Here is a 7,167-nt window from a genome sequence, read left to right as displayed (position 1 = left end):
GACGAGCAAGATTTTTGCGTGCCGAGAGAAGAGTTGCAGATCACACGTTGCCTCGCTGAAAGCAAAAGTCAGCTGAGCTCGGTCTGAAACGCACACCACACCTCGGGTTGCACAAAATGGGACCTAAGCTTGTTTCAAAATCCAGCCTTCAGTGTCAGTCTCCTCTCATTAGACCACTTGACAGAACTGGCAAAAAAAATGGTGAGCTTACAGGTACATCAGCATCTTCTTGGGTCATTTCTTTGGGTCATGTGTGATGAAAACGTCCAGTCTTCCCAACCTGATCAGCTGATATAATAAAAGATATTACTGGTCTTGACAAACCACACCTCACACATACATTTAAACCATCTGTACACAGGTATTACAAGAACACTGATGCAAGCATGTAGTTGGAGAAAGAGCCACCTTTCAGCATAAACCTAGAAGAACTGAAGGAGTCCCAGAACTTTGTTAAAAGCAGCAGCATCATCTCATTGAACAACTCTTTGTCAAAAGTAGCAGTTAAAGAAGATCCTATTATTTTGTTTATAGGTAACTCATTAGGCCCATGCATGCAGTTGTACCCAACATAAATGAAGAAGTGTTTGGAAAAGAGGTAGAATACAGAACCAGCCCTGTTAGAGTTTCATCCAGACTGCTTATTTCCTGAACCAGATCCCATGTCTGACCAGAGGTAATTAAATGTCTAGTTCCTCTTTAAGTTAAAATAAAGGTACCTTTGGTGAGAGTCTTGTCTTATGCAGAGGATGCACTTCCTCAGCCGTGGGGTTAAAACAATGACCAGAACCACTATGCCTCCAATGCCAGCTGCCACAACCCCAATGATCGTTCCAATGGATTCTTCTATACCAAACAAGCCTGGGGGAGAAGGGAAGGTATAGAGTGTAACAGAAGTGTTGTCTGGATAAGCATATCCAATGCAGCCAGCACGTATTCTGCGGTGGCTGCAGAGGAAGCTACTTACTATGGTATCAGTTATGCTGATGTCTTGTCTGACATGAAATAATGGGTTTCTACACTGGAAAAAGCGTATTGCACTACAGAGCTATTGATTCTTCTATGTAGGAAGCTGCTATGCTTTCTGAGGCTTTAGAGACAGGACAGCCCTATCACCCTAACAATTTCCCTTAACAGCTAGACGATATTGGATGGCAAAAGGTGCTGCTGCCTGATTTACTGGGATTCATGCCTGCATGTTTTATTTTCAAATGGAAAAAAATTACACTAACAATTGCAAGAAAGCTGTTAGTGTCCCTGGCTACCTCCAAAGGAGACAGTACTGGAGAGCGGACAGAGCTCCACTGAAGTCCTTTCTTTGACTGGTTGCTCTTTGTGACTGTTGCATGGCAGAGATGGTATGGTACTGAAATGATACATTTCATTGTCTCAGGAACACAGAAAAGCAACTGCCCTGGCTAGAGGGCAGATATTGCAACAGTAACCTGTGCTACTGAGACTGAGATCAAGCCAACAGGAGACCTTATTAGACACACAACCAAGTCCCTGCAGCCCCTCTGTCCCCTACAGCTTTCTTGCCTTGTTAGTGTTACAGTTTAAACTGAGTAGTTTTATAAAAATTAGTAACTCAGGCTCAAAAGGGCAAAGGCTTAGAGAATCTTGGTGAGCCAGAAGCTTTGGTAATGAATAAGGGGGAAATGGCACTAGCATTATTTACTCTTGACACAGAAGGTGCTATTTTTTGTTAATTAGATAGTAAGATAATAACCCTTCTGATGTGTTGACTTTTGGGGACTGGAGTGTGTTCAGCCTACAAAAAAAGGAAATCTGCTTTGACATTTCCAGCTGATACAGGCAAAGCAACTTATCTCTTTACTTAGTACGCCTAGTGTCTATCTGTGAGGCTAAGAAAACATAGCATGGCACTTGTAATGCTACTTTGATTTTAATGTGAATGAAGTTAAGCAGAAATTATAGAATATGACCTTCATGTTCACTGCGGGATTACTTGCACTATCCAGAGTTAAGGAATGACTATGCAAGTTAGTGGGTTCGAGAGAAATAATGTCAAAAAAAAAAAAAAAAAAAGAAATAGAGGTCTGGAGCTGTTCCCTAAGATAGTATCTTGACACCTGTCACTCATGGGGGTTCTGCCAGAGCTGTGAGTACAAGGGAATTTGTCTGACTGTTTCACTGATTTTAGGGATAAAATTATTCCTTCTTTTTTTTGGTTGCAAATGCTCCTCCTTATAATAATACCTATGTGATTGTTTATAGCTGGCCTTACAAAAATAATGAGAAATGCTATAGAGCAATTACACTCCATGACACTAAGCCCTTACTGCTAGAGGACAAACAAGCCAAATTCTCTCTTTCTGCAAGCATGCAGACCACCTTTGGAAGAAAAACAAGGAGAAAAGAAGTAAAAAACATCAAATATTACCCAGAGCCCTCCTGATCCTGAGCTTTGTGCCATCCCCTGTCACCACCTTCCCGTCTGGAAGTGTAACTGCACAGAAATAAATACCATGGTCACTGGTTGTCACATTGAGGATAACCAGGGAGGCATCCCCATGGGACAAGTCTCCACTCATGAAGACCCTGGAGTTATTTGGCAAGACTGTCACATTGTTTTCTAGCAGGTCCATCTGCCCCTTTTCATCTTCTTTGTACCATTTCACCATCAGGTCAGCTGGAGAGGGATGTTGTGGACTGTTAAAACTGCAATTTAAGACCACAGTTTCACCCTCTTTGGCTTTCTCCTTGGCTGGTGTTTGAGTCACCAAAAGGTTCCATGGCTCAGGTGTCAACAGTGAAGGCTGTGCTGTTACATGGGTTACAGCTGCTGCATTCTCCTTGCTTGCACTTCCACCAGTAACACCTACATCTGTACCAGGAAAGAGGAAGAAAAGGATGTTTGAGTGTGATAGGATGATAAACCTTCCAACTGCTCTTGACCTCTAACCAGCACAAAGAATGGCTCTTGGAATTAGGACTTGAGAGCCGTCACTATTATGATGATAGGGTTTTTCTTCCTAGTTTATGCTTAGATTATGTTCCTGTGTAGAGACAGGTGTTTTCCTAAACCTCAGTTCCTTTCTACTGCCATACTAGAGGAAGATTAATGCCATTGTCCAATGCCTTTGGGTGAAATTTAGAGTCCAGTCAGCCACATTTCCACCTGGAACACTAACCTCTTTCTTTCCACCCCAAAAAGTCTCCGGGCCTGATGTTCCTGGTTCAACTGCTTTTGAGGCAAAGGAAAAAATACATGTACACTTACACACTGGCAGTTCTGTTCTAACAAAGTACAGTGAATAATTGTGCATCCTAATGCAACTGCCTGCATCCCAAAACATAATGTGAGCTTCTTACAAGTTTTGCCATGCACTTCCAGTTTCAGGATAGGAAATCTTGAACTTGTGGAAAGAATCTCCATTGCCAGAGACTGAACCCTCAGCAGATCCTATCAGGAGTCTGGGAGACAGCACCTTAGGCTTGTGCAGGCACTGATTCTGAGGGTGACATCTATTCTCTGTGAAGAGACCATTGTTCTGATAACTTTTGTTAGAACAATATGAACATGCCCATAGTAGATATTTAACCCTGCCTTCTTGCACTCAGGTGCTAATCAGAGTATCAAACAACCTTGAGCTATGGGGAATGAGAGTGTATCTCTTTTCTGGAAATAAGCCTTGGTGCAGAAGATGAGAGGAATAGTTGCTGTCTCAAAAAGAGGAAAAAAACAAACCTAAAAATAAGCCAACAGCTTTTTCCAAGAAAGACTTCAGACCAATTTTTGGAAATAGTTCTTCTGTTGTTTTATTTTATTCAAGTAAAATAGTCTCCCTTCAAATTAGTTGGTGTCTTCTCAGGGATTGGAGACCATTCCAGACTGAAGGTCTTGATTTTCTATTGTCTTGAGTCTTTCATTGCCATCTGCAGTGTGAAACACTATTGTCTGGGTCTGGTAATGCTTCCCAATGACAACAGACTCTCTACTCTCAGAGAGAAATGTCTCAAGGCTATGGAAAACCAAACCCCTTGATGATCAGTTTGAGAGTTACTAGAATTGCTGCTTCAGGCATGCTTATTCACACAGTTGTATTCATAGTTCTTTTTATTTATGACCCCTATGGGAACAGATGACTTCTGTCAGACAGCAGGGGCCTGTTGTTTTGGGTGCCTTATAAAAGACTGAGGTATAGAGCTTGCAGTTTAAATATCAGACTCATGGATGCAAAAATATAGGAAATAGAAACTGGGTATGAAGCTAGACCCCAATAAAGCATGTGAAAAACCTTAGGACTCTTACGTGCTCCATACTTTTACCTCAAAGTGAAAATTTTGGTCTTAGAACTGGAACACTGATCATGAGAATTAGATGCCTGACAATCAGGCATCGCCTATATTATTATAGTTTTAGATCCAGTTCCCTAAAATGAGTTGTCCTTATTAAAGACACTGGATGAGATATTATCCTCCTGTTCATACATAATCTTACCAGTGATCCCACTGGAGCTTCTTGGGGAAATGTGAGGTCCAGATTTTCCCTTTCCACTTAGATATGTATGTCATAAAAGCTGAAGTATCTTGACAAGGTATTTGATGAAATACAAAGTATGATTGAAATACTTGACAAAGCTGATGGTAGCTTGTCATATTACAGGTTTTATGCATCAAATATTCTGATGTGAAATATTTGGTTATTTATTAGAGTGAATTTGAGCAGTTTCATCACGACTACTCTTTTAAAATCCTAGTTTACTAACCATTATCTTCACTGGATACTGCTGCTTTAGGTGAAGTGGTATGTGCTACTGCTACCTAGTTTTCCAGGAATGGGCACAAAATTTCTTCTCCACTACAAGTATTCCAGCCTTTCCATATGCACCCCTGCAACACAATTGTAATTTTTATTCCTCTTAGTGATGCAAAACGTGTCATTTTTACCCATCCACTTAGCATAGAGAACATAACTGAGCAGGAACAATGTGCTTTGATGTTGCCTCTGTTCATCACAAGTTTTATTTGCATCTCCTATCATGAAGTAACTGGCCTTGTCATCTGCGTTATCTTACATCTTTGATTCAATACAAATCACGTAACTTAAAGATAATTAGGAAAATCAAAACACAAGAGTAGGTTGTTATTGTTTCATCCCAGCTCTGTCTGGGGCTTTGACTGAGAAGGTCACAGCACTGCCTCTATTTTTCTTCCTTTCTTTCTTTCTTTTTCTTTTTATAAGGCTGCAAAACTGGAACATATTAGTTCACTGGTATTCAAATACACAATGCCCTTATCATATTGGCATCTGGGAGCATAGCATGCCAAATGCCTTGTTGACTCTGCTTCAAAGCTCTTTTTAAGTCAATCACTTCATTAGCAGAGTGATGTGTAGGTCCCTTGTCATGGGGGCTGTAGGGCTCAAACCCAGATGGAGAGGAATACAAAGCCTTTTGGTGAAAGCACTTGAGCTAGACAGAGTACAGCATGGATGATCTTGTCTTGATCTGGAAAAACTATTAGATGATCTAATAGGTCATTGTCATATGAAATTGTTAGTTCACATCCAGTTTTCAGCCACGAGGGGACAAAGCTCTCTGGGACTCCCTGTAATGTGTCAATGCGCTCCACATTTGGCAGTACTAATAAGGCACCTACTAAACCCTCAGCCTCCCCTTTTCTTAATCTGCAGGTTGATATTTTCTCATGTCAAGTGACCTACTAAACCCTCAGCCTCCCCTTTTCAGAATCTGCAGGTTGATATTTTCTCATGTAAAGTCCTATCAGTCCTGTGAGTGAGAAATACACAAGGCAGGCTAGAGGAGGTGGGGTGACAAAAAGAAAGAATAAAATATATCTGCACTCTCTTCCTGTCCTAGAGCCTCTAACTCACTTTTTGGTGCCTGGAGTAAATCAGCAAGCTTCTCCTGTCAGCTGCCAACAGCATGGGGGGACCAAAACGGTAGGTGGAGGTCATTTTACCTTTCTGGTTTAGCCTCCTCTCCTTTGCTCACTCTCAATAGGAGGAGAGGTTGAGAGCAAACACGGCTTGATTTCTAACCCACATAAAAATCCTCTACTACTGAAATGACTGCCTTTCAGATGGTTTTGTTGGCTTTAGAGCTCAGCTTCACACTCATGCCATGAAGGTGCTTTCCAAACTGGTGCTCCCAAACATCTATGATTAAGTGATCAATGACCGCACATTACTCATCTTAATTTATATGATGCTTGCCCTGGGCTGAGGATTTCTAACCCACATAAAAATCCTCTACTACTGAAATGACTGCCTTTCAGATGGTTTTGTTGGCTTTAGAGCTCAGCTTCACACTCATGCCATGAAGGTGCTTTCCAAACTAGTGCTCCCAAACATCTATGATTAAGTGATCAATGACCGCACATTACTCACCTTAATTTATATGATGTTTGCCCTGGGCTGAGATTGGCTTTCACAAATGGATATGAATAGGCAGTCTAAGGTTAGACTTGGTGCACCTTGTGACAATAACTGGTTGCTAATACATCAGAGAACCAAAATAGAAATGAAACTTCTAGCAATGATGATGCACATATTGAAAAAGACAGGCAAATACATCCTTTCAGAGCATTTATATTAGTTAAAAAGGAATGTATCTAAAAAGAAAAGGATGTCTTAATGCAGTGCACAGCACCAAATACAGTTTCCCTGCATCCTGAGGAAATCCTCAGAGGAAAGTTGCAGTTTGAAAAAAAGAGAAACTCTTAAGCCAATCTCTAGGAACAAGCTCTATTTCTTCTAGTTAAGGAAGGTGGTTTAGTACTCACCCACCACCAAGAAAAAGAGGAATGAAGATGCTGCAGATCTATAGAGCTTCCCAATGTGCTGGCTCATAGTTGCTGAAGTATATGGCCTCACTGTCTCTCCCTCCAGTAGTATGGACAAAAACTATGTGTGTATTATAGCAACAGGACCTCACATTCTGCCCGGTGAATGTCACACTTACTAAAGTTACCACAGCTCTGAGCTCACAGTGCTCTGCCTGCTGACTGGATAACAGCCATATTTGAACTGACAACAATGACATCCCCGGGGACTGTTCTGATCTCTCTCTGAGAAGATGTCAAAAATGCTCTGAGAGCAGAGGGAAGATAATACATTGTTTTTCACTTTAGCCTTGTATAAACCACAACTTCGGGCTGTGTGCAGAATATCCAGATACT

Source organism: Acanthisitta chloris, unplaced genomic scaffold, assembly GCF_000695815.1.
Source record: "Acanthisitta chloris isolate BGI_N310 unplaced genomic scaffold, ASM69581v1 scaffold5035, whole genome shotgun sequence".
NCBI classification, from domain to species: domain Eukaryota; kingdom Metazoa; phylum Chordata; class Aves; order Passeriformes; family Acanthisittidae; genus Acanthisitta; species Acanthisitta chloris.
The sequence above is the reverse complement of the archived record's forward strand: the minus strand, read 5'-3'. Positions refer to the sequence as shown.